Source organism: Acomys minous (genome assembly GCF_964271855.1).
Source record: "Acomys minous genome assembly, chromosome: 16".
In the NCBI taxonomy this organism is placed as follows: Eukaryota; Metazoa; Chordata; class Mammalia; order Rodentia; family Muridae; genus Acomys; species Acomys minous.
This window is the reverse complement of record NC_140498.1, coordinates 33,745,133-33,772,462: the sequence shown is the minus strand read 5'-3', so window position 1 is coordinate 33,772,462 and position 27,330 is coordinate 33,745,133. Positions and strand designations below refer to the sequence as shown.

The 27,330-nt window shown below is 45.7% G+C and overlaps 1 protein-coding gene and 1 long non-coding RNA gene across 22 annotated transcripts in view; one reads left to right on the top strand and one right to left on the bottom strand.

Annotated features, from left to right (window-relative positions):
• Positions 1-27,330, bottom strand: part of TENM2 (teneurin transmembrane protein 2) — a 1,331,021-nt gene that overhangs the window by 98,830 nt on the left and 1,204,861 nt on the right. The window lies entirely within an intron of this gene.
• LOC311585728 lies at positions 2-8,689 on the top strand. The gene is made up of 3 exons (XR_014775319.1): positions 2-1,121; positions 4,216-4,451; positions 8,587-8,689. It is a non-coding gene; the product is annotated as an uncharacterized lncRNA (long non-coding RNA).

Sequence of the window (27,330 nt, the reverse complement as noted above, 5' to 3'; positions counted from 1 at the left end):
GGAGAAATGGAGAGAATGAGAAGGAGGGACGTGAGGCCGCGCTGGGGAAGCAGGGGAGCCATGCAGAGGGGGAGCAAGCCTGCAGGGCAGCCACTGGGCCAGCCTGACAGTGGGGCCCATACCTGCTGTCCAAAGAGTCAGGGGGAAGCAGGCCACGCATGCAGGTGCAAGACGGAGTTGGGGTACAGATGCAGGGGGTTCCCAGTGACAACTGACCTGGGTGCAGGGGTCAGCACAATCTTGCCAAAGTGGGGCAGGGAGTTCAGTGCACATCCCAGACAACTGCACCAGTGCTAACGTGACAACCAAACTAGCTGGGCTGTGATTTCCAGCCAATGGCTCAGGATGTGTGCTGTCTTGAGAAAAGGCTGCCCATCCTACCTACCCACCCTTCCTTCCTTCCTTTCCTTTTCCTTTTCTCTCTTTCTTTTTTTCTCCCTCTTTCATGTTCTATTTCCCTTTATTTTTTTTTATGCCTTCTGAATACAAGAGAAAAATTCTCTACCAGTCCAGCGTCAAAATGTCTTCCATCTTGCAGAATTTTAAAGATAGATTTACATATGATTTTCAAGAGCTTTTTGTGACCAAGAAAGAGCTGGATGGCTCTACTGGGTTATTTTCTTATCCTTGTAATAGCTTTAAGGGACACTTCAAAATGTTGGCTGCTTGTCGCCACCTATTTATGGTAGATTTAAAACTAGAGCAGGTTTCAAAAGCCAGGGAAGGAGTAGGTGCTGGGTGCCATGAATTGGGGACGTGACAGAGGATATGTCTGTGTCTACAGGGAAGGGCAGTGGAGTCTGGGCCAGCTCTTATTTTATGGCTTTCTTTTCTTTCTTTCCTTCCACCCTTTCCTTTGTGTGTGAAAGCAGCAACCTATTTAATTTCCTAAATGCTCCAGTGCCCACAGCAACGGTTGCATAGACTCCCTGGCCCTGAGCTTGGACAAAAGGAGCTGGTGAAGAGAGAAGAGAAAGTGATACGGGGGGCAGTTCTGTGACAGGAAAGGGACAGCATTTGTCCAGCCACACCGCCCTGGCCCTTTGTGAAACTGACGCAAGTGGAGTACCTACGGCATGTGCCCACATGCAGAAGACCTTCTTGCTGGCGGGAATTTCTAGGTATCTTTTCATTTTTCTTCCTTTGAACAGTTTTATTGAGGCATAATCTACATAGGGTAAAATGTACCCGTTGTAAATGTACACTGTAATGACATCTGGGGAAGTTATAGAGTTGTGCAATTGGAGGTATATTTTCTCACTTCATTTAAATATACTCCAATGACCATTAATTTAATTGTCCCTGTAAGTAACTATCTGCGCAGCCTGAAATCTCTCCCTCCCTCTGTGATCACTTCCATTTCTAGACCTGTTTTTAAAACAACACCAGTGCAGGCAGGCCTGACTGAGATCAAAGTAGTTTAACGATAGTGGTAATTGATCTGGAACCTTCCTGCAAATCAAAATGTGCATCTCTCCTGGGCGTTCCTAAGGCCTTCACCTGGCATCCCGCTTCTCTTTTTCCCAAGAACCCCTCATGTAACTTGCGCACGTGTCAGCGGTGTGAGTTTAAAGGCCTCTTCCTAATGAGAAAGGTTGGTGCTTCACCACTGAGTTTGACAGCTTCAGGAGATGTCATAGTCTTTGCTTGCTCCCTCCCACTCTGCGTGGATTAGGACCAGAGGATAAGCAACAGGGAAGATCACTGCGGGTAGTCTCTGGGAGGCATCTGCACCTAGGGGAAACAAGGAGCCTGGAACAGGGAGCCTGGCTTGGTGCTAATTCTAGCAGGCTGTGCACACACCTCGGTCTCAGTGCCTGCACTAACAAAGCTCAGCTCAGGATTCTGTACCTTTCCTTACCAACGAGGTGACAGTGACCCTAACTGGGGAACTACCGATGCTTGTCCTGCTCCCATCCTGAGGAAGCCTTCTTCATTCCAACAGATGTGCCATTAAAGACTTCTGTAGGAGCAAAAGGGAACTAAGGAGGAAAAGCCTGAGGGACGTTGGATAACTTCCCCAGGGAAGAAGAGATCGAGGTCAATCTGCAGCCACCTTCTGCTTCTGCCTTAGGGTTACCACCGGAAGGGTGTCAGGGGTGGAAGAGGTCGCAGAGAGTGCACTAAATGACAGACCTCTGAACACTTGCTCAGCGTGGCTTCTGGTCTGTGTGCTTTGCTACTTAGCTACTTTGAGGCCTGGCATCTCACTGAAATCGTGCCCGGAGTCTCAACGGAAGGCTCATTGTGTAGGAAACCCACGTCCACCACATAAAATTTAAATTTGCCAAGAGCCCCAGCATGTCAGTCAGAGATATGTGCTCAAAATATGTATGCTCTTCTAGGGAACGAGCGCCCCCCCCCCCTTACTCTTTTCATTCTGACCAACAGAAGTGAGATAAACAGGGCAGGGGAGCGAGTTTTCGCCACATCCTACGAGGAAGATGAAAACACGAACAGTGGGGGAGCTGGCAAATCTCTGAGAAGTTTCAGGGCAGCTGGGAATTAATGGACAAGACTTTGCTTTTAGCTTGAAGAGGAAGAAAGCAGCCTCGGTAGGTGCGTGGCGTTGCTAGGCAACCCCAAGCTAGCCCTAGCACAAGTTCATTCTGCCGGTGGCCTTCTGAGGAGGTGACTCTTTGTGTTTGTAAAGTGCAAAGCCGGCTGCTGCTTAAGGAAAAACAAAACCTAGGAAGTAATTAGTCTGGAGGGTAAATGGGGCATCAGGTGGTAGCTTTTCCTCTGGAGAGGATGCTATGACTGAAGTTGGAGTTGGCTTATGGGCTCATCCTTGGGCATCCTGGAAATTGTTGTACGGAGTCTTCTGAGTTTCAGGCTAGCTCTCGGATTTCCTCGAGTGCCTGCCTCTAAAGCACTGGTTTAGTCTCCTGGAAGGCAGCCCCGTCTGGCTGCTTTATTTCTTCAGCTACAAAGAACTGATGGCTGCCTGGGGCCTTCAGCTGTTATCATGACCCTGGACTGGTGGTTCTTAATGAGGGATTTAGAAAAGAGCGCCCTCCCTTTCTCTGGGGGAGTATCTAGCAATATCTGGAGATATTTTTGATTGTCATATGTAGGGATAATGACACTTGAAACCTCATGGGTAGAGGCAAGGCATGCCACTCAAATGTCCCAAAGGCACAGGAGAATCCCACCCTCACCTTCCAAGAATGACACAGGTTCAAATGACAACAGTCCTGAGGTTGAAAACCCTGGCTTCATTAGGTCTCAGCCATGGTTGTCAGTTGTTGTTTCACACAGCCTGGCCTGGTCTCAGATTAACAATGGAGGGCTTGAAATGAATAGGATTCACGTCCATCTGTCCTTCCGTATCTTTTTCTAGTAGCCATGAGCATGTGGGAGGATCCTTTCTCCCCAATACGGGACATCTCCTTCTCAGGAAAAGCTTTCAAGGACATCAGTAACACGTCTGATTTTTGTCATCTCACATGGTATCCACAGCTGACACGGATGCATGTAGTTATCGCTACACAAACCAAAGCCAGGCTGCTATATGACACATGATTGCGAACTCCCTCCCGGCTCCAGCTCGGGACCCCTGCTCTCACCTCAGCATCCCTGTCTGTTCACTCATGGGCAACTCAAGGTCAGGAGAATGCAACCTCCTTCTTTTGTTCTCCCTCAACTGTTTCCTTGATCCACGGAGGGCAGGCCCCTGAATTTATCCACTCCCGAGACGGAAGCCTTGGAGTCACTGTCTCCACCCACAGCTTCCCCTCATGCCTTGTAGCCAATTCCCATCTCTGCTGCTGAGTCTTCCTCTTAACTCTGAGCTAAGAAGCGATGCCACAGTTGGATATAGCCTGGGATGTGTCCCAAGAGTCCATCTTTGGAAGTCCGTATCCTTCGTCTGGTGGCGGGAGATGTTTGGAACCTTTAGGAGGTGGAGCCTGGAGCGAGGCCCTTGGGTGGCTGGGAGCACCGTCACGAAGGACAGCACAACCTCAGCTTTTCTATGCTTTGCTGCTTTAGGAAGTAGCTGTGATCCTCTCCCTTCTGCACGGGCTCCCATCCTTGCTATCTACCACAGAGCGGCACAGCCCATGGGGATTCATCCTCAGGGTCTGCGTGTGTAGACCCAGACTTTCAGCACCGAATGCTGCGGACTTAGTAAGCCTCTTGGTAAAACAAGGGCCCTTTTTCCTTGCAGTCAGCAAAAAAGTAATACGCAGCCACACCTTTCCTTGCTTTCAGATACCTCAGAATCTGCGCCCTTGCTGGTTCTATGTTAATGTTAATCTTGGTTGGGACTCCTGAAGATTCTGAACTCCTCGTTCTGCCTACACGTCTCTCCACCCTGGACACTACTGCAAGCACAGTTAACTTCCCACCGGCCCCCCATAAGTCCTTAACGTGGTCCTGAGGTAATCTTGAATCGGCTTCCGTCATGCGCCACTCTATTTCAGCATCACATCAGGCTTTGGTCACATGTAAGTCAGGTGACTCTCCTTTTTCCTTTTCCCGTTTTCCCAACTTTAACCCACCCTTCATATTCCTATTAGGCTGACATTCCCTTTTAGAGGCTTCATCCTTTCCTTATGTTATCTAGCCTATCACTCTATCATTATCGACCAGCACGTACTTGGTGTGGGCTAGGCTGCCTGGCTATCCTACAACCTGCTGCAAGAGTGTCACAAGGACTGTGGACTTTGTCACTAACTCTAACCTGAACAGTGTTCCTAGAACATCTCAGTGTTCAATTGAACAGCTGTCCTGGGCACTCCTGTTGTGTTGTTCACCTGTCACTTGAGCGACTATGTCTAATTTATTTACTGTGGGATTGCAGTACTCAATGGATAGTTGGAGGGAACAAATGAATGAATGAACGAATGAATGAATGATGTCCAACATGGCCAGGAATGAATGAGGGAAATCATCATGGCTGGTAGAAATCCAACAGTTACTAAGCACTTCTCTCATATAAATGCCAATCACTGGAAAACAGAAGCAGAGAAAGGGCTTGTTGACAGGGCTACCCCACTAGGCAGGCTTTTCGACTTAAGCAAAAGTGAGGCGTGAGCAAAATATTGTCTAGGGCCCAGAAAAAGGAGGTGCATAAATGGGCTTGAGGACAGGTATAATTATCATAAAAACTCTTTCCTCACAGAATCAAGGCATGTTTTGCAGTGTGTGGCAGTTTACAGGTAGACATAACTGGCTGATACTGTCTGGGAAGTAAGGAGGGCTGAACGGGTTTTTAAGGTTTGCCCGCTAGCACGCTGGAGAAGAGGCACTACAGTGCAGGAAAGGCGAGAGAGAACACAGACAGGCTACAGGCAGGCACAGATTATAAAAGACCACAGAAATGGCACCTTCCTGCTCAGTTCAAGAGACCGCTAGGAGGATCATTACAGCCTGCTATAAACCCCAAGGAAACTTTCTTTTTTTTCCCCTCAATTGAGGGGAAAACATGACTTTGTTTAGAGGAGGAAAGTTCTGGAATTGAAAGCAGATCTGCCTCTTGCTATTCATGTGATCTTGTGCTGGTAGATGGACCTCCTTGAGCCCAGTCTGCTTGTACAACTATGACTTTTTTTTTTCCAATTAATGTTATGTACTGTTAAGCTCAACAAAATAACATCTTCAAGGACAATGCTCTGTTTCCATTGTCCACTGAGACAGTTTCAAGGTCTAAAAGGATAGTTGGCCCACACGAGACAATAAATGTTTGTTAATGCAGTAACTTACTTTAGATGACAACGGTACTTACGTTGGCTAGACACCAGTTGTGTTAAAGAAAATAAGCAAGAGGAAGATTTTGGCAGAGTTTAGGGCATCACAAGTGCTCAGTAAGATTGAGTGCATATTGCTGATAGTGTTAGTACAGTTGTCGCTGCTGGTACTCTAATTACTGGGAAGATTTTTAAGTACAGACGGAAGCACAAGCCGCTACTCTTTGCCTCTCTCCCAGAGCAGGAAAAGCAGAGAGCTTATACTAATTCAAGCTGTTGTTGTTGTTGTTTTAACAGAATTTTCTCTAGTGTTCTCAATGTGTGCTTTTGTGATGAAGTTGGATAGCCTTACTCCTGTGACTAACTAGCCCAGAAACCCAGTGATGACACATGAGACTAGGCAGACAGAGAAAACCCACAGAGGGGAATGGCAAGTTCAAAGGCAGGAGGCTCAAGTGTGGTGAACGAGACAGCCTTTCTCTTGAGAAGAGTTCCACTTTTCAATTACCAATTTTTTAATGTGTGTGTGTGTGTGTGTGTGTGTGTGTGTGTGTGCGCGCGCGTGCGTGCGCGCGCACGCCTGTGTGGAGGCCAGAGACTAACATGGGGTATCTTCCTCAGTTATTCTCCACATTATGCTTAGAGACAGGGTCTCTCGCTGAACCTGGAACTCACTTCCTTGACGAGACTGGCTGGCCAGCAAAGCCCAGAGATCCTCCGCTCTCTGTGTCCTTTCCCCACTGCTGGGGCTAGAGATGGGCAGTGCATTGTCTGGCTTCACACAGGTGCACTGGAACTGAACTCAAGTCCACATTCTTCTCTGGCAAGTGCTGTACTGACGGAGCCACTTCTCTAGACCCCAAGAATGGTGCTTATAAAGCCCCCAGAAGCAAGGACATGATCCCTTCTTTCCTGCAAACTGTTTACATGTTTGCTGCTTTCTTGGTAACGCACATCACTGGATTTGGGGAGCACACATAGGGGAGACGCTAAATAAGAACCTGCCATTCTATCCCAGTACTCTTTCTAGTTGGGGACAGCAGAGGTGTTGGGGACCCTGTATTGCTAGTGGTTCAATCTCCACTTATACTAAATAGCAGTTGGCAACACGAGAGGATGGATCAGACGCTCTGGGTTACACTCGGGGGCCGGGGGCAGGGAACTGCAATTCTTTTAGAAGCCTGGTTGACAAGGAGGCATCCTCGTCCCTGGTTGTCATTGCTCACCCACATGTCATGTGGGAGCCGTGTGGGGACCCCATTTCTAGGTATGCAGTGGAATGGACATGCTGCTGTGAACCTGCAATTGAACAGCTGTCCCTGCTTTGCTAGCAGACATGGAAAATCGAGGGGCAGATGTTTCTCTCTTTCATCAGCATCTGTGCGTCTTTGAGGGTCTGTAGACGTGTGATCAGGTACGGTGCCTTGTGAGGCACAGGGGGAGCTGGCATCCTTGACATGGTCTACTGCGGAGGAGGAGGAGGAGGACAAGGAGAAGGAGGAGGAGGAGGAGGAGGAGGAGGAGGAGGAGGAGGTAGGTTTTGTTCCCCCCTCTATGCCAGCAGCCACAGAAACAGCCGATCAGGCACGGGGTGATGGGGATTTGGATTCAGCTGTCTGCTGCACGTGTCTGGATGCACCTGGATTCTCATCATCAGCATCATTTCTGTCTGTGTGGAAAAAGGCATGCGGCAAGCTCAGCTGTGGCCGCTGGAAAAAGTGATGAACTTGAAAAAAAAAAAAGTAAACATTTGGGGAGGGGAGGCAAAAGGAGACACATCTTACTTCGACTGTGCTGGAGTTTCAGGTTCTTGATACATTACGATTCATGAAGGTCACGGGAGGAGCGAACTGAGCGTGCAGGCGACAGTGAGCGGGGGTGGGGTGGGGGGGGGTGGAGCTCTTTTTGACCAGGGATTGCTGGTCAGTTATTGAGCGAATTCTGGGGGAGTCAGTATCCCCTAGCTGCCTTGGGTTCCACACAGGAGTGTTCTTTCTTTTCCTAGAACACCAGTGGTCCCTGTCCCACTTTACCCAGCAAAGGGGAACACTGGGTGCTGCTTACTGGACACAGAGCCCACATCTCAATATTGCTAAAGCTCACACACACTAACTTGTGACAAGACCCCATCCCCCCCATAGCAATCCCTCGGTTCCCCTCCGCAGCACACTCACTCTCTTTCTTGCTCACACGTACCCTAATTCTGGTTTGGCCTTTGTTGGAAGTAGCAGCCTTCAGCCTGGTTGTACATACTGTACACACCTTGTTTATTCTTCCATTTGGCTCAGCCAGAAAAAAATATCTCCAGCTTTCTGAGGAGGGGCGGTGGGGGGGGACCAAGCACGAGAATCTCTTTGTTTCTCTATCTCTTTCTATTTCTTTCTTGCATGTGTACATATGTGTAGTGTATATGGATGTGTGTGTATGTATTGTATGTATGTTCACATGTCTGTGGGAGCGTCATCATGTGTGTATTCATGCACACATGAAGGCCAAAAGGGTGACGTGAGGTGCCGTCATTGGTCACCCCTTTGCTTCATATATTGAGGGAGTGCTGCTCAGGAAACCCACCTCACTGTTTCTGTTTGGCTAGCTAAGCAGCTCGCTCCAAGGGAGAGATCGTCTGATTTTGCCTCCCACGCCCTGAGATTGCAGGTGGGCCTGCATACTCACCTGGCATTTATGTGGGTGCTGTGGATCTGAACTCTTGCCCTATGCTTGCACCTCAAATGTGGAGCAGCATGAGAGTTGCTTCCTGAGCCACCTCTCCAGGCCCCGTTTTCCCTTCTTTTTTTGGTACTAGAATTGAACCCAGGGCCTTGCTCACATTAAGTAATGCTCTACCACAGCTACACTCCTCGCTCGCTCTTTTTTCTTCTCTGTAACTCTCCAGAATATTCCACTTCACAGAGAAGGCTGAGAACCAGTGGTTCAACTACCTCTTTCCTGGGTTGCTCAACACCTCCAGAGCGAGAGACTTTGCCTCTGTTGCTGATGCCTGGATTCCCTGTGCTCACCTCAGCGGTTTAGCATTAAAGATATTTGTTGGATGAACTCACAAGAAATGAAACTGGGGCTGTGTTTCTTTGCTGTTTTATCATGCCCTTGATTCGGCAGCCAGGTAAAAAGGAAAAGCCTCCCGCAGGCCACACCCCAAGTGCTGGAAGAAAGCAGAGGCAGCAGCTGCTGGCTGCACGGGGTCCAAACCCAGGCTGTGGCAGGGGCTGTGTCTGCGCGCCAGTGTGGAGCTCTAAGCCTGTATGAAGCAGATAGCTCCCAACTGAAAGGGACAGACTAGAGTGCCCAGAGACGTAGAAGAGAAGGCACGTTGGTAGATTAAGAGGGTGACAACAGTCACGCAAAGGCAAGATGACAATGAGAAGAGAGCCCGATGGTTTAATTTGCTTCTTGGAAGGTGATCAAGTTGTTTTACTTTGTGCCACTCATTCCCATGGCTGTCCAGCAAATAATGAATGTGGTACCTACCGGTATGGAAATAGGGACAGGCATGACTTTGATTTCTTATTTGTTATTTTTAACCATTCAATTCTACATCCACTGAGCATCCTGATAGCCACAGGAGGGTCATAAAAATACAAATAACACCTAGGGGGCCTGCGGGCACGGACTTGTTACTTCTGGAGGGTTGATGGCTCTCTTTAAACTAATGTAAAATCAGGCCAACAATCAATTGCCATTTTTTGTTGTTGCACCCAGCACAGTTTCCAGAAATGTAAGAAAACTGGAACTGCCTTTTTCTTAGAGATGTTAAAAGAGCCAGGCAAAGAGTCTGCCCCAGGATTGAAACTCTAGATCTTAGAAAGTGTTCTATGCCATGGCAATGATAGAGACACTCCCGGGTGTCGCTCATGAATGGCATGATGACCTCATCATGAATGACATGAGGTCATTCAGTATGGTTACAATAAGCCTTGGTGTAGGTGCTGTTATGATTTGCATTCTGCACATGAGAAGGTAGAGGCGCAGAAAACAGTAACATGGCCACTGTAGCAGACGCAGAGAGTGGGAGAGCCAGGGTTTTTATTTCAGGCTCTGGCCAGGCCCCACAGACCTGTTCACCATTAGGCTGAGCAGCCATCCTGGTTTGCCTGGGAACAGCCATGTTTGCTCATGAAGAGTTTCCTGGGAGAACCCCGAGCCCCAGGGGAACCTGGGGTCATGGATGAAGTTAGGGAATGAAGGCTGGACCATCGAAGAAGGGGAGCTGGGGAGAAAGTACAGACTGGGGTCTTGTGTCATCACTGTGGAGACAAAAGGTCAATGCAGAGACAAAGGTCTCCAAAGACAAGGAAGACGTCAGAATGACAGACCAGGTCACATGATTCATCATGGAGTATGGGGCCCTTCAATATACGTGCTAAGGCCAAAACATAAAGACAGCTTGGAACAATACAGCCATCCATCCCTCAACATCTTCCTGCCTCAGACACCAAGTCTTCTTTCTTGGGTCTGTATGTGAAATGGTGCAGTCAAGTGTTTGTATGTAGCCTACAGATCCCTCTTGAATATTTTATCATCTCTATATGGCTTACACCTAAGACAAGGTTGCTGCTGGATTCATAGTTGCTACCTGGCACTAGGGAGTAATGACAAGAAAAAAAAGGAGTCCATCTGTTACAACTCTGATGCAGTTTTCTTCCCAGTTGGCAGTTAGGTTGTATCTGCAGGTGTGGACTCTGTGAGGTGGGCTCAGCTGCACTTAGGGTCTGTACTTGAAGTGTGTGAGTTTGAATCTCAGCTCCACCCCTGGCTGCACGACCTTTAGTCGAAGTGCATAGTCCCTTCATGTCATACAAAACCAGAGCCTGCCTTAGAGTTGTTAAGGTTTAACAAGAGACTATGGCCCGTGGTAACTCTCCTGTAAAGATGCTGCTGTCATCGTTATTAGAGGTATCCTCCAGCAGAGACAGCAGGGTCTGTTTGTTTCAGAAGATCTTTCCTTAGCACATGAATTGGTGCTGGGCAGGTGGTGGTGGATGTACTATTACTTAAAATAGGCACAGAGATGGGTGGGTTGACACACAGATGTAATTCCAGTATTCCAAAGGCTGAGGCAAGAGGATCTCAAGTTTGAGGCCAGCCTGGCCTGTGCAGAGAGATGCTGTTTCAAAGGCAGAAAAACACAGGCACACACAGAAAGGACGAGCATAGTCAGTACAAGTAGGAAAGCACTTTCGAAGACTTGGAAAGAAATGGGGAAAAGTGAAGTCACTTCCTGGAGAATTTCCTGAGTAGGATGTCCCCATGATGGACACCACAAGTTGTCTGGAGAATGGGTCTTAAATTCAAGAGGTGTGTAGGGTGTAACTCTTAAAGGCCACAGGGTAAGAAATCTCTGGCATACTCAGAAAAGTGTATTAACAGGATGAGGTGGCGTTGCTTGTGGGTAAAGAGAGACTCAGGTACATTCTGAAATACCCTCTTCCCCAAGGAGGGGAAGGGAACAGAGGGAAGGGGGGGCGGATAACAATGGTGTCTGTCACTTAAGAAATCCAGCTAAGTGCCTAATAATCCACAGCATCTATATCTTACCAAGCCCTTGCAAGGACCATAGGACCATAGGACCATAGGACCATAGGACCATAGGACCATAGGACCATAGGACCATAGGACCATAGGAAAGACCATAGGACCATAGGACCATAGGACCATAGGACCATAGGACCATAGGAAAGACCATAGGACCATAGGACCTTATTGTCATTGCATGTGGCTGAAATAATGAGCTCATTGAGTTAATTTACTTGACTAGGATCATTAGCACTCCGCATGGTAGAAGAGGGATTTGAACTTGGGCCAGTACACTTTGTTCCTCTCTAGCTCGGTAGGTTTCTATGGGAGAGGATGGCCTCAGCATTTCATGCCATTAGCTGGACCTGTGGGTTCTGCATCCTCAGATTCCATCAACATACACACTTCCTGGAACATACTGAACTTTTACTGAAGGTGTCTAGATTTTCTTTTGTGTGGCGAAGGATATACGCAAACACTATGTCACCTTACAAGGGCATTTTGGTACTCTCTCTGGGGTCTCTATCAAACAAGGTCTCTATGGAAAGGGAGAGGTGACTACATTTTTGCTTCGATTCCTTGCTTTCCAAGCAAACTTCTGATTTTAAACTTCATTACCCATATAGATTTCCCTTTAGGGAAAGAATATTCTAGGACTGTAAGGCTTCTTCTTCACTGCGGGATTGGTAAATTACCATCTTGGTGTTAGATGCAAATTTGCGTTGTATGAGGGGATGAGTAAAGGGCTCACTGGTGGACACAAACAGATGGAGTCACTGAAGCTGAGAAGCAGGCTATGTGCCGGAAAGGCCCTGCAGGGGAAGTGGCTGCATGGTGATGTGGTTCAGCTCTTGCTCTGTTCACGGCCCCTGATGAGACGAGCATGTGGGAACCAAAGGAGGAGGACTTCTGAGGGAGAGATACCAGCCCAGCTTCATGGTTACTTGAGCGCTGGCAGTATGCTGATTTTGCAGCAGATCCATGAGTGCCTTCAACAAATAGACATTCAGTTTTGTTTTGTTGTTTTGTTTTTCAAGACAGGGTTTCTCTGTGTGTGTAACCTTGGCTGTCCTGGACTCACTTTATAGTCCAGACTGGCCTTGAACTCACAGCGATCCCCCTGCCTCTGCCTTCCGAGTGCTGGGATTAAAGTCGTGTGAGCATTTTTTCCCTTTTTAAATCAATGGATCGGGGAAGTCCTGTGGACAAGGTGACATGTGAATGGAGAATGCCAAGCACAGGAGAGAACCAGTCATGTAACTTTTTGGGAGGAGAATATTGAAGCAGAAGAATTTGAGAGGAACAAAGCCCTGAGGAAGAAGGATGCTTGGGTATCCCAGGGATAGCAAGTGTCCAGTTGGCTAGAGCAGAGTCAGTGACGGACATGGATTTACAGTTTACTCTTAGCATACTGGCTTTATTCTGAAAAGAAGGTTGTGCATGCATACATGCATGTACATGCATAAGGGTGTGTGTGTGTGTGTGTGTGTGTGTGTGTGTGTGTGTGTGTGTGTGTGTGTGTATGGTGTTGGGGTCAAGGGGAGGCTAAGCAGAAGTGTAGAGTTGCCCTTTGTACCAAGTAGTTAGTAGATTTGGGAAAATTTAGAAGGCTGGCCATGAGGCTGGTCATAGAGCTTTCTAGGTAAGCTATGGTAGTGGCTTGGTAAGTACCAGGTGTGATGGTGGAATGGCCACTTATAGACAGATGCCTGAAGGTTTTTACCACCTATGTATCTGGAAGGAAAGCTCTTTTGAAACACAAATGTGCCGCAGATGATATAAATGTATCACACCCCCAGGTGGGAGCCAGTGAATAGATGATGGGGAGGAACTGTGCCTCTGCTGTGATTTTACTTGCCCTTTAAGGTCATTTGCAATATTAAGGAAGATACCTGACAACAAAGGATGAGAACAGCATGGGAGTATCTTCCTGCAAGCCGACACATATAAGAAGGACAGAACTACAGGGTCACGGAGGGTCTGGTAGGGTCAGGATGGACAGTCCCACTTCCAACAGCTCTGGTGACGTTCTTAATGTAGTGACTTCAGACCAGAGGCTATGCTTATTAAGCTGGACACATCTGCCTCTTCTTGGACCTCTTTAGATAGACCACTCCCAGAAAACTCTGTATTATCATTGTTGATCTTTTAATTCTTTGTGTTCTATTTATATGTTAAGGCTAGCTTGACCGATTCTCTCTCTCTCTCTCTCTCTCTCTCTCTCTCTCTCTCTCTCTCTCTCCTCTCTCTCTCTCTCTCTCCCCTCTCTCTGTCCCCCCATCTCTTTCTCTCATTTTTTTTGAGGCAGGGTTTCACTATGCAACCTTGGGGCTCATTCTATAGACCAGGCTGGCCTTGAACTTACAGAGATCTGCCTGCCTCTCCCTCCTGAATGCTAGGATTAAAAGCATGTCTGTCTATCTATCTATCTATCTATCTATCTATCTATCTATCTATCTATCATCTATCCTTTCTCTCTCTCTCTAACCTATCTACCTATCTCTATCATTATATATGTCTATCTATCATTGTCTATCTATATATTGATTATATCTGTATCTATCTATCTATCTATCTATCTATCTATCTATCTATCTATCCCTATCTATATCTATTCATTAATCCACCAAACCTTCCTTGCTAACCAATCCCTACAAATCCTGAGAACATCCACCAACAAAGGAATTCATAAGGTAGTGTATGTTTTGTCTTGCCTTGAGGTACACTTTGCCTTGCAGAAGAGCAGTAAAAAAAACCCCAAAAAACAAACAATGACAACAACAACAACAAAAACCATTCCTATCTTTCCTTCTTTTCTTTAGCCCTCCACTGCCCCGCTCTGGGTGGAGCATCATTAATTCAAAGTCATCTGTCATTCACTCTTCTCATCCCAGTGCCCCAGGCAAGCTGAAGTTGGTTCTGAGACTATATGACCGAGTTTCCTCTGTGCCTGAGACTTTCCCCCAACTCAGCATTTAGCATCATCTAAAGGATTATGGAGGCGGGGGGGCGGGGAACTGCTCACCGCAGGATGTTTGTGTACAAGTCTTGCAATAATTTTGAGCAGGAAGTGCACACGCAAGGGTGCCACAGTATGAGGAGTAAGGAGGCTTTTGTTTTCCAAGAGAGTAGAGAACGGTTCTCAGAATCCCCACAATCTGGCGTGTGCTATTGTTAGGTGCTATTCTTCAGCTTCGCATAATGAGTACACCCTGAGAAAGGCAAGCTCCCTCTTTGAGATCTTCTAGTCTACCGAGAAACCAAATTCCCTCTTTTCAAATACATTTTCACATGCAAAACAGCAGTCTGTTTCTGCTAAGTCACATCCTAGCTAAATGGATAATTGAACGGGTGAATGGGGAGCTGCTACCCAGCTGCTGACCTGCACAGTTGCCACACATATATACTCCCAAATTGCAGTGGAGCAATCCCCAGGAGGCAGAAAGCATGACTGATTTTTCCAATAAAGCCACAAAAATCAATAATCCCTGTAGACGAACCGCTTGCATCGCTAACCATCTCCGAGTTTTCTTCCTCCACCATCCCCCACCCCAGAACAGGCCTCTGTCTTTGCCTTGGCACCTGCTTCCGATTCCTCACTACCAGGACCAAGCCTATATTCTATTCCAGTTCTGCTGAACGTACCTTTTAGGGAGGCTCTGCAATGCTTCTTGATTTAGAGATGCCTGGGTTTTATGTGGTTGTGGAAAAAGTTGCTTAGCTTTTCCCGGGCGCCAATAAGTTCTGATATATGGCTGTGCATGCCTGCATGATTAATGGCACATGCAATGCAAGGACTTGGAGCTTTCAGAGGTCACCCCATGTGTACTGAATAATACAGCACGGATCCAAAAATACCCTTGGAAGAGAATCCTGGCTGCACATAAATGCAATGACATTGCCTGCTTTAGTTGACATTGCTTGAGACTCGGTGTTTCGAAAGAAAGTCACCTCCCCCAAGCAGGCAATTTCAAGATAAAATGGGAGATCATTTTGGTTCCTTGGCTATTTCTCTGTATAGTGGCATAGGTATCAGGAAAAGGGAGACTGGGAAAAATCATGAGACTGCCATGTTAGTTTCTGACAGGATTTCCAAGTTCAGGGTAGCCAGGCCACGGTGTGAAGCAAATTAAATGTCCATGCAAAATATGCTACTGTGTGCAGTGCCGTGGCTGAGAATTTAAATGCACCAAAGTCAAGAGATTCAAAATGATGGTTCCCACAGCAACTATAAGTCAGTTCTCTGGTGAATATAAAATTAACTTTATTGCAAAACATGCTGTTCAATTTACGCCTTAATCTAGTCATGGCAGAGTTACAGTTGCTGTGAGAACGCTAACTCTGAATTGTTTTGAATAATTAATTTAATGAAAAGTTGGTGGAAATGTGAACTCTGATGGAAAAGTCAACTTAAATTTAGGCAAGTTGGTCAATGGTGCCAACATGAAGTGACATCGGGTCAGTCGTAGAATCTGAAGTTATTTGGTGCACTCTTTAGCCTGGGGGATACAGGTTAAGGTACTAGGGTATTGTCCTCAATCCCCAAAGGCACACTCTTGCAAGGGATGACTTTACCAACAGGTGAGGGTGGCTCCTTGGTACCCATATACCTGTTCGAACTGCGGGACTTCAAAGAAACCCTGTTGTTGCTGCTCCTACCTGGGAACAAAGCAGGTGATCAAAATAGGCCATGATCACAGCTGTTCAGTGGCATTTAGGACTCAGCTGCTCTTTTCTTGGACCACCCGGTTGTCTACATATTGCTTTGTTTCTGTGAGCCAGCTGTGTAAAATGAGGGTGTGTTAGTAGTCTCCACCTCACAATGTTGACACGAAGTTTACATGGGGAAGGCACGGCAAAGAACTTAGCCGTAGTGGCTCAGCACTCAGCAACTGTTGGCTTGTAAGATCTAGGTGGGAAACTCAGTTGAGTTAGTAGATTAAAACACGTGACAAAACCAACTATTTAGCCTACTGGGTTCTTTTGCTCTAGACTGATTTGGTATAAAACTAAGCTGGCAAAGGGGACATAAAAACAGAAAGAGAAAGCAGCAGAAAGTGGCGCCAGCGACAGTGTATCTTTCTTGAAGTCACTGAGGCAACTCCCTCTGAATTTCTAGAAACCGTCTATCCTACTGGATTCAAATCTCTTTATTTCATTCGTGTGTGTGTGTGTGTGTGTGTGTGTGTGTGTGTGTGTGTGTGTGTATGACACATTGTATACCTGTTTAACATATAAGAGAGTTGTTCCCACTTCCTTCTGATCATTTTTCACCATTGGAGGTGATAGTACCTCCATTGTGAATGGGGTTGGAATGAAGTTGTAAATCAACCACTTTTCACCGACTCTAGACCCTAGATGGAAGTGTCCTCTGTTAAAGCCTGAAAGCCCCTGACCAGGGAGAACCCCCTGATCCACTCAGTGAGCCCTTTTGGTGACCCACCTTTGAAGCCAGCTCTGTACTTCTAATAAGTGGGTACTTTTGGCAGCTAAGAAACAATATTGTTGAAGCCAACTCAGGGTTTTCTCCCTAGGCCTTCCCAGCTATTCTCCTGCATACAATGTGGGTTTTCTTTCTCTCTGTCTTAAATGAATCAGATGCTGGGCAAGAGGGAAGAGCATGTTCCTAGGAATTTCAAGGCTAGCCAGCAATCCCTGGGTACCTGCTGTATTACAGGCTCCAAGGCAAAGGATAATTTATCCCTTGACCAACACCAACCACCTATATTGTACTGCCTGGTCCCAGGCTTGGCAAAAACCAAAGGTTTGTCAGAGGCATTGTCAAGGTTTTGATAGAAAGGGACAAAGTCACAGACTGTCAGGCAAGAAGAAGTCAAAGGCAAAACAACCCAGCAGTATGTGGTTTTCCCTTGTCAAGCTATCCTGGCTTGGTTTTAAGTACTTTCTTTATGCACTAGCCTCACACTGTTTGCAGAGTCTCTGCCTCCCACCCCTTAAGGTCTTGGCTTGTGGTGTTTCTGCCTTGCTGTGATCAGTATCAGTAATATTTTAATGTCTCCTAAAGGACTTGATTTTATAACAGTGCAATCGTTTGCTTTTACTGCTCTGAAAATATTTGAAAGCTGTATTACTTAGTGTAACCTAAATCTCATTGGTGATGGAAGGGAACTTTGAATGTGGAGTTAAGGGTGCCCTCCTAGCAGAGAGCTCGTTTAGAGGTGATGGAGAGAGGCCTCCTGGTCTTGGCAGGTGCTTGGCTCTTGTGGAACTTCATCTCTGCTTTGCTTGCAATCCTAGAGGCTTATGGGAGGAACTTCATCAGCCAAACACCCTAATGTCTGGGGCTCCCTGAGTGCCACTCATTGGCTTCAGGAGTCAAGTTTACCTGAAGGACTTACACTCGCAATCTCTTTCCAACTGTCTGAAAACGGGCCTTAGCAGATTTGGTTGCACTGGGGAACGTACGGTTCCTCCGACCTTATAGTTTTCTACAATGTATGCACCCTCAGGCTATGGCAGAGGGGTCCACGTTACAATGCCTGATTGCTGCATGGGTAGATGGGTGCAAAAGTACCAATTATGGTAGACACACTGGGACCTTGAGAGGCCTGATGAAGGAGGGCATGGAGAGCCCTGGCTCACCATTTAGAGTCTGAGCAGCTTTCATTGGGAGCACCTTAGCTAGAATGTGAAAGGTGATGGCTCCCAAGGTAGCAAAAAAAAAAAAAAGGCTATTTCTTGATATGCCAGTGTCTATAAAGACATGGATACTTTTCCATACTCACACGATTTAAAGTTTAAAAGTGATTTTGATTTACTGAGGAAAGCTAACACTTTATGTTTGATTCTAGAAACCTAGTCAGTTTTGAGCTCCATCCCTAATATTATTCCATGTGGATCTTGAGTGCTTTTTAATCCCCTCTGTCTCTGAGGAAAGAGTGTCCTGATTGGAGAGGTCAGATGGGAAGCAGGGATGTCAGCCTTTGTACTTCCAGTGAGTCTAGGACCTCCCCGACACATGCACTCCCAATGGCAGGTAGTCCCCTGGTCTTGCACCTGCCTCTGGAAGATGGTGAGGGCATGCCTGCATGCAGAGGGTGTGGATGGTTACAGTAGAGTGTCATGCTGGGAGTACTTCCCAGGAATCAGTGGCCTGGCCTGAGACAATTTAGAAGGAAGAGCAAGCAATCTAGGAAATGTCGAATACTTGTGCTGTGCTGTCCCAGGAAAATTATCAACAGGTTTACACTGCTGAACTGGAGTCTTCTCCCTGGGTCATGCCTGCAAAGCCCAAGGAATTGCCCTCAGTAGAGTAGACAAGAGCACATAGGCCCAGGAAGCAGAAAGGAGAGGGTAGGACATGGGACTGGGTAGCAAGGCCTCGATCACAGCCATGGAGGGGGAAAAATAACTGTGGAAGAGCTCCAGTCTTCACGGGACAGTCTGACTTTCCTGGGTGCTCTATCCAAGGCAACTGAGGGAGGATTCGGGTCTTGTCCTCCACTGTACCTCTTGGGCCCTTGTGCCTAATTTGCATTTCTGTCACTTCATTGCAGCTGGAGAAGGCCTGGGACATCACATTTGTCATTCTACTAGTCTAACAAAGAGAAAAAGGGAACCCAAGAAGCACAGATTAGAAGGCTCCGTTAGCAGGACACAGGTGTCTAGAACCCTGTAGCACCCCGTGTGGAAGTCCTAGGTCTTGAACCCTCAAAGAAGTAGCATTTGAGAGCATGGCATTAGGCCGATGACAAGTGCAGAGACGTGCTGCAATGGTGTGGGTGTACCATGCTGGGTCTGCTGAGCAGTCAGGTGGGCGCACACACATGCATGCACACACAGACATGTACACACTCATACGCACGACAGGAATCAGGCACTGGCTTGTCTTGTCTGTGTTTGTCACTGGCATTTGGAGCTGGCTGTCTATTGGAATAGATGGAGGAAGCTAAGAAGGCAAGGAAAGTGGCACAGGAAGTGGCCACCAGACACCCTGCTTGTGGTTCTTGAATGCTATCTTTGCCAATGGTGTAGACCATAGATTTGAATCAGTGAGTCAAATTAGCTGGTCTTGTGTAAAATACTACTTGTGTAAAATGCTCCCTGTATGTTTGGGGGGCTGCTGCTTTGCTGCGAAGTGCACTGAGGCAACACAAAATCTTTTGAGCTCCTTGGAGAAAATTCACCATGTAAGTACAAATTACCACCATTATACCATAGGCATGAGACTTGCATCAGCTTAAACCAATCACCAACAATGGCTTCAGTTTCAAACAGAAGCAGCCAAAGCTGTCCCAGTCTCAATCCAGGTAAGTGGTGCTTTCTAATTTCCATTACCCCTGCCTTAGAGGCAAATGTCAGGGCCAAACACGAGCACTCCACTGGTTCCCCCACTCTTATCTGGATGGCTTGAACAGCACTGATATTTCCCCCCCCTTTTTTTTGCCAACTCTGGAAAATGGGGAGACTAGACACAATAACCTTGCCTTTTGGCATCTGTTGAAAACCTAGCCATTTTGGGAAAACGACACTTGCCTTTCTACATGGCAAAATGCAGCTGGATCTAGCCTGCGCCTGAGCTCTACAGCTTGGGTGTTCATTACTCACTTCCTGCCCTTGTGTTCACTTACTCTGCTCCTACTTCCTGGTCATGTTGGGTGGGGGGGGGGATATCTGAGTTTATTTTTCTTTCTACTGCTTGTGCTCTCTCTTCCATTCTCTAAATCAACAAAGATCCTGAATTCGTTGTGCCCTCATTATCCAAATCTAGGCCAGTTCCTCTTACAGAGGAAAGATTTACCCAACCACCCCTTACCAAGGGAGAAATGAGAAGAGCCGGCTTTCTCTCCCGTTCCCCTCCCTTGCCACTAATTCCACCCTAAAAGCTCAAAGTTTTCTTATTTCGAGCTGTCCAGGCAGTAATCCAACTAAATTAGACCATAAGCATTTGAAGGGTTTCAGACTAAATAAAAATATAGATATAGCTAGGAGAAGATGAGATTTAATTAATGAGTGTTATTTAACAGAACAAGTTGTGCCATATATGGAGGATTAAGAGATAAAAACGGATAGGAGGGAAAATCAAATTTTAATGAGTTACCATCTTTGCTTGCTTTAGCTGAGCTTTCCCCATTGAGGAAATATTAACACTTACTAGGGAATCATCTGCATCCATATATGTGGCTGATATCTGAATTTCCATTATGCAGCAACACTGTGCTAGGAAAGAACTCAAACCTGTCTTCAAAATTCAAGGCTTCCATCCCTACATTGGTTGATCTCTTAGGAAAGCCATAAGCAAAACTCAGTATTGAAGACTACATCAAAAAAATCATTGTCAGAATTGCCAGGAAAGAGGTCTCGGGTTAGAATACAGCCAAGCCTTGTGTGGGCAAAAGAACAGGTGAGGTCTGAAGTACCATGGTCTATCACTTGCTTCTTCACAAACCATTCTCTGTGTTTGTTACCCTGGAGATTTTTTCACACTATGGTACTGGATACATTAGGCACTCAATAAATGCTGAATGTATTCATCACACTCAGCTCGAGCTACACATGGGAAATATGGACATCAGACGTGGCATGCATGGCACATGGATGGCTTCTTGTCAATGTATGTATTCATGTTCTTGTAAGTGGTGGTGGGATTCCTGCTGCATCCTTATCTCTTCCCATTTATTTGCCTCTGCCACGTGTGTTCATGTCACTTAAAGGACTGGAAGCTATGTGACCCATAGAGCGCCTCCTGGGACAGTAAAACAGGAGAAGGCTGCAGAAACCCATGGTAACATCTCGGGTTTGGCTCTGAAGACCTTTTCATGGGATGCTGGGCCTCTATCCCTGCATAGCGATTTTCTGTCTTTGCTGGTCTCAGCTGTGCCCTTTCTGAAGCCATATTTGGAAAGCTGAGATAAAAGTATGATGGTATGGTGTCAATCATTTTTAAGCTAACATTTATGGAACACCAAGCACTATGTTATGCATTTACTCACAGACTGAGCCTCCCTAACAGCAGGACGGAACTAATATTAGCCCTCTCCTACAGAAGAGAAGAACCAAAACTCATTCAAAACACATAACGTGTGAAAAGTCATCCAAGTGGCAAGGGATCACAACTCGTGTTGGAGGGAGGCCTGTTTGGTGGCAATATTATACACATTCCCTGTACACCCCCCCAACCCCTGCACTCACAAATAATGACAATAGTAAAGTGTTGTTCAAGAGTGTTAACAGCAGAGAGGAAGATGTTACATTCTACAAACTGAATGTGTAAGATAGTGACAGTTTGCAATGGTTTCTCATGTGTGTTATGCATTGCAAATGGCTTAATTCTGGGTTAATTGTTTTCTGTGGTAGGTTTTCTCTACGGTACGAATGCATCTCCTTTATTAGACCCCCATAGAATAGGTCAATGAGCGAATGGACACAGATCTTTCTTGGCCCCATTATATGGAAATCAAAAGTTAATTCAGTTCTAGTCAAGAGATGGCAAGAAGTTGATTGCAACATGCTTAAGGGATGCCTGCCTGCATTCTGTTTTTTTTTTTTTTAAATAGGAAAAAAAATGAGTTTTTTGTATCCCCTCCAATATCTTCACTCACTTCCCCCCCTGTTCAGGGAAACTGTAATAATCAGTGCTAGCTGGGCTGCCTGGGCTTATACACACTCAGAGTAAACAACCAGCCCCAGGGCCCGGTGGCTGGGACTCTCTCCACAATACAGAAGCCACATTTTGACTTTCATGCTACTGGAGAGACTGTGTTTTGGATGCACTGGTAGTTTGCTAACTTACTGAAATAAAATCAGGCACAAACGTTACCCCCTGTGCTTTCCAGGTGATTATTTTATAATCTCTCAGGCTCCCCACCCCCTGGCATTATTTCTAGACACCTACTCAGGGCTGTCTGGCAATTCCTTTTGAAGTTAAAACATAATTTCAAAAATAAAGAAATGCAATTCACACTTATCAGAGCCCATCACTTGCATACAGCTTTAGACAGATGACCTCCTGGGCCAAGCTTTAACCAACTTCATCGCCAATGTGACTAGGTATTGCTATTGCTAAGCTAGGGAATCTTACCTCTTTAAATTCTCGGAGACAGTACTCTTATGGAACTTAAAAAAAAAGATTATATTAGCCTGCCCTCCCTTAGCATGGCATTTAGGGAATGCATGGTTTGAACTGCATAGTGCTAGGCTTGATGCATCGTAGGATAATCAGCTTGAAAGACCTGTCCAGAAACTGCACAGAACTTGGGGCCTAGTATGTGTATGTAGGTGCTTGCTGACTCCTTTCCAATTGCATTTAGAAGGAAAGAGAGATCCCAGGGACATTTCCATAGGCAGTTTTTCTTGCTGAAAATGGAAGAAACCATTAATTGAAGTTGGGTTTGGGAGAGGTTCTTGACTGAGTCTAAACAGGCATTCAGAGACTCGCTGTGTTTAAAGAATTTGTAAGCTTCTTTCACTGCCTTTTTTTTTTTTTTTTGGTTCTGGGACACATCTGAAGATGACTGGAGATGGGATATAAATAGGACTCCATGCTGTTTGTTCTACGCCTAGCCTGGTATGAAACCTTGAGACCCAGGAGAGATGTAATTTGCACTTGATATTTGTTGTCGCAGAGAATCAACCACATCTAAGGCAGAAATGAAGGACTAGACTCTCAAAGGAACTTAGGGCCAGCTGCTAAGGTTGCAGAGTGTTTACTGCCTAAGTGCAAGAAGAGTTCACAGTGGGCTCTAAGGGTGTGGCTGAGCGCGAAGCTACCTGGCCTCTCACAGCATGGAGCCTAGGAGGCAGTGCTATATGATTTCCCGGAAGAGGATATTGCAAGCAACTGGTCTCATTGGAGGGATCGAACTTGAACAATCTGGAAAGGTTAGATGCACGCACATGTGGCTCCCCTGGAGCTTTAGAAACGCCTGGTGGTATTAGGAGGGAGGAGACTTTGCCATTGGCATGAGCCATGAACCAGAACAGGTGGTGTAATTGATGCAAATCGTTCCTACAGTGTGAAGCAGGATTGTGGGATTCGGACAACTTGGGCCTGCTCATCTTACAATGAATTCACGAAGGACCAAGGGTTCCCCCTCCCTACTCTTACAGTTTGAAAAGCTTTCCTGTCCCCACCACCCTCATTTTGACCATTATCTCAGCTCATTTGGCAAAGTATGTCAGTCTTTGCTGGACTGACCTTTGCACTCGACACTTGTTGGCCCAGGGAGTCAACTGCTTCGTTAGTGAGCTGAGCACAGGAAGAAAGCGATGCCACTGTGGACCAGGGTGGAGGCTGTCTGGAGAATTCTATGGTTACTGCTAGGGGAAAAGTCTGGACTTCCCCTTCAGGGTTTTAATAATCAGAGAAACATTGCCTGGTAGCTTTTAATTACACTGAACACGTCCTGTCCTATCACTGAGGACCAAACAGGCCTCTCTTCCTGATTACAATGAAAATGTGTGTGTGTGTGTGTGTGTGTGTGTGTGTGTGTGTGTGTGTGTGTGTTTAAACAAACACTTTACTTAAACTATGGATTTTTTTTTAATTAGAAGAAAGATTAGCTAAATGAATTTTCCCTTGTAATTTAATCCATTCTAATTATCTTGAGACTGTTTATGATGAAATACTTAAAATTTTGCCTAGCTGCAAAATCCACGAATGAAAACCCGCCAAGCTTGCCTGTGGTGTGGGTGCCTCCTGCAGCTCTGTTCATAATGGTTCACAGAAGCACATGGTAGAAAGGATGAAGGGAAATAGATCACAGTCTTGATGTATGTGCCCAATATGGTGGCACTCTATTTTCCAAAGGCAATAGAGGTGATCTTTAAAAAAAATATTTATTTTTGTTAAGTGTGTGTGTGTGTGTGTGTGTGTGTGTGTGTGTGTGTGTGTAGCATATATGCCTGTGAGTGTATGTGTCCTCAGAAATTTGATGTATCAGATCTCCCTGGGGCTGGAGTTACAGGAGGATGTGCGCCATCTGACATGAATGCTGGGTAACAAATTTGGGTGTTCTGGAAGAGCAGTACATGCTTTAAAAAATGCTAAGCCATCCCTTGATCACCAATACAATCTCTTCAATATCTTGATGGCACCCATTATTTCGTAAGCGAACATACGTGAAAAGACGATCACTTTCAACACAGCCTATGGAATAGGATGCTATGAAGGAAGAGGGTTGCTTGAGACTGAATCCCATTAGACAAGCAGCTTGGGAGGAAATGTGAAATCTGTTTCTGACATGAACATCTGGGGTTTCCTTCTGATAACTCAGGAGACGAGCCAAGGAACTAGAGAGATTCCCCAGATGTTCCACATGGGTCATGCTCCAAGGAATCAGGAAACTGCAGTGACTTAGGAAGGCGGTGATATGGGGGGTTTAATTGTGATGTTCATCAGGTTGAGTGGGGACAGAGAGTCAATGAGAGTTCTGCTCTTTCTAGAGGGCACTCTTGTTACTTGGCAGAATCCAAACTGGGACTCCTGGATTACTCCGGATGTACAAAGCCAGAGTGAGTAAAATCATGCTACCTGGATTTGTGAGGGATCAGGGAGAGATACAGGAAAGAGACGAAGGGATGCTCTCAGTGGTGCTGATTCATGGCATCTTCCCCTCAAGAATGCTCCTACAATGCTGGGACTCGAGTCCTGGGCTTCAGGCCACTGAACTAGCCCCAGCTGTTCAGACTCCTAAATGAAGACCATGCCACATGGCCAAACTTCTCAATGGCGTTTGTGTGGTCTCCAGTTAGAGAAACACTGGCTTCAAAGAACAGAATATTCCTCTATTCAGGATTAATGATGTCTAAATTATATCTCAAACACATTTCTTCTTTTCAAAGATCCTTATTATATAAATAAAACACAGAATTAAAATAAAATAACAGGCTACTTGATTCTTTAGGAATTCCTATCCCAGAGTTTGAGACCCTTTGGCCCAAAGTGACAAACCCCAAGTTTACAACATGGTTCTATTAATGTAACTGTTAAGAAAAAGTACCTTTCACTAGTCTCCATGATTGAATTGCATGCCATCAGTGGGATAACACTCATGGTGTCTGCTCCTTTGATGTAAGGTCTTTAGTGTACGTTATGGGGATATACACTGAAAACCTGCCTTCCAGCAGAGAAAAGGGCTTGATTGCATTTGAGTGGCCCATTCATATAAGCCTGCATCATGTGCAATAAACCCTGGAAATGGATGCGTCCTTAGAGATGATCTCATTTGAGTGAGTCCTAAAGTCAGTCAATCACACAGTGCATTTGTGATATTTGCAATATCTGCACTGTTATTTGCTTAATATTTTTCTTTAAATTTACTCAGGCCTAATATTGCTACTTACTATCAGCACATCCCGAAGCAATAACACCCACGTAATCAGGGCTTTGATGTGGTAGTTACGTTTTCCTGATGCTTATTCTTAAGCGCTTCATACAACTATCCAACAAAGTATATTTGCATCTTGTGTTTGGATACAATGCCCTAGGAAGCAACAACATGGTCTAATATAAACATTTCTTGCATGAGAAAACCGAAGGTTGAGACGTTTGGTGACATGTTCTAGGGTGCATGGACTGTGTGCTTTGAAGCTAAACCTAGAATACAGATGTCCCTTTCTACTGGCTAGTGCATTTTCCATGATGCCATAAGGAATGGATTGAGTGATGCGAGAGAGAGAGGTCTATCATAAACATCCTCAGGGGGCTCTCTTTCTCTTTCATAGTATTGAAATGTTAGCACAGATGTAAAGTCTTTGGCATACATGCTGAGAGATCCAAAAATCGTAGACTTGATTCTCTGTAAAATCTCAATTGCTGGGTACCCAGCACATGCCAGGACAGATCTTATGTGTGTTTGTTTTTGGATGTGTAATCTCCTTCTGGTAACTCTCCCCCATGGGCTTATGCCTTGAGGGTGGTGAGCCACATTCAGTTCTTTATTCAGATGAAATCTTGTACCTTTCATCAGAGACATAATGGAATTTTGGTTAACAAGAGACCATATATATGATGGTAGTTCCACTGATTGTAATAGAGTTACACCTTTCTTCTTATTTAGTGACAACATGGATGCCCATGATTCATATGCTTGTGGTGACACTGTATTAAGCAAGCCCACTATTCTGTCAATGGAATAGGAGTATAATAACATACCATTTTGAATAGTACATAATCCTTGGTAACAAATGCCATAGATACCAGTTTATATATCTATTATATATATATATATATTTTTTTGTTACTGTGGAGCCTGTTTCTGCTTATTAAAACTGTTCACCATAAATAAGATTTTGTAGGCAGCAAATCTCTATAGTTTTCCATAGCTCTCAACTGCGTTAGGAGGCCACATTGAATGAGTGACCTAGATCATCTATCATGCAATGACAAAGTCACCTAGCCATGCACCTCTTGGATCATGTCCCCACTATTAAGAGACAGACAGTATTTTTGATGGGTCTGTCCCTGTCACTACAGGCCATGGGTTTATATATTGACAGTTTCCTCTGAAACTGTCAGGAGGTGGTACAGAGGATTATGGGCTCCCCCAAATCCTTCCCCTCTTCTCTTCTTGGTAAGAGGCCATGTCATAGACAGATAGTACTAGACTGCATAGGAAGCACTTCTAGAAAAGTTTTTTTGCTGGGACTCTAGGATACCAGGCCAAAACACCAGGACAAAGTCTGTATCCATCGTGCCTATTTTCCAGCTGGTGCTGAAAGCCCATCTCCAACAGCTGGGGCAAGAAAGCAAACACTATTAGTGATGAGAATCTCATCATGTGTACAGCTGTTATTTCTTGTTATTTTATTTTATGTTTCTATCCTTCTTACTCGGGGTTTGCATAGAAAACCTCTGAAAGACTTCAAGATCCAGAGTCAAGGGGATGGTCTGGACCTGGGATATTCATCATGTGTGGTAGATGGCTCATGTTCAGCCACTGTGTTGGGAGGGGGAGAAATTACTGTTCTAAAAATTCAGCTAAAATAATACAAGTTTTAAAAGTTCAGGTTTTTACATGAAAGAGGAGGAAGGGGAGGGGGGAGAAGGAGGACAGTGACAACAACAACTATTCTGAAAGCTCTTCCAATAAGAACACCGGGAAGACTTGAGTAATTATCCAGTCGGAGAATGAGTTGCTTTCAT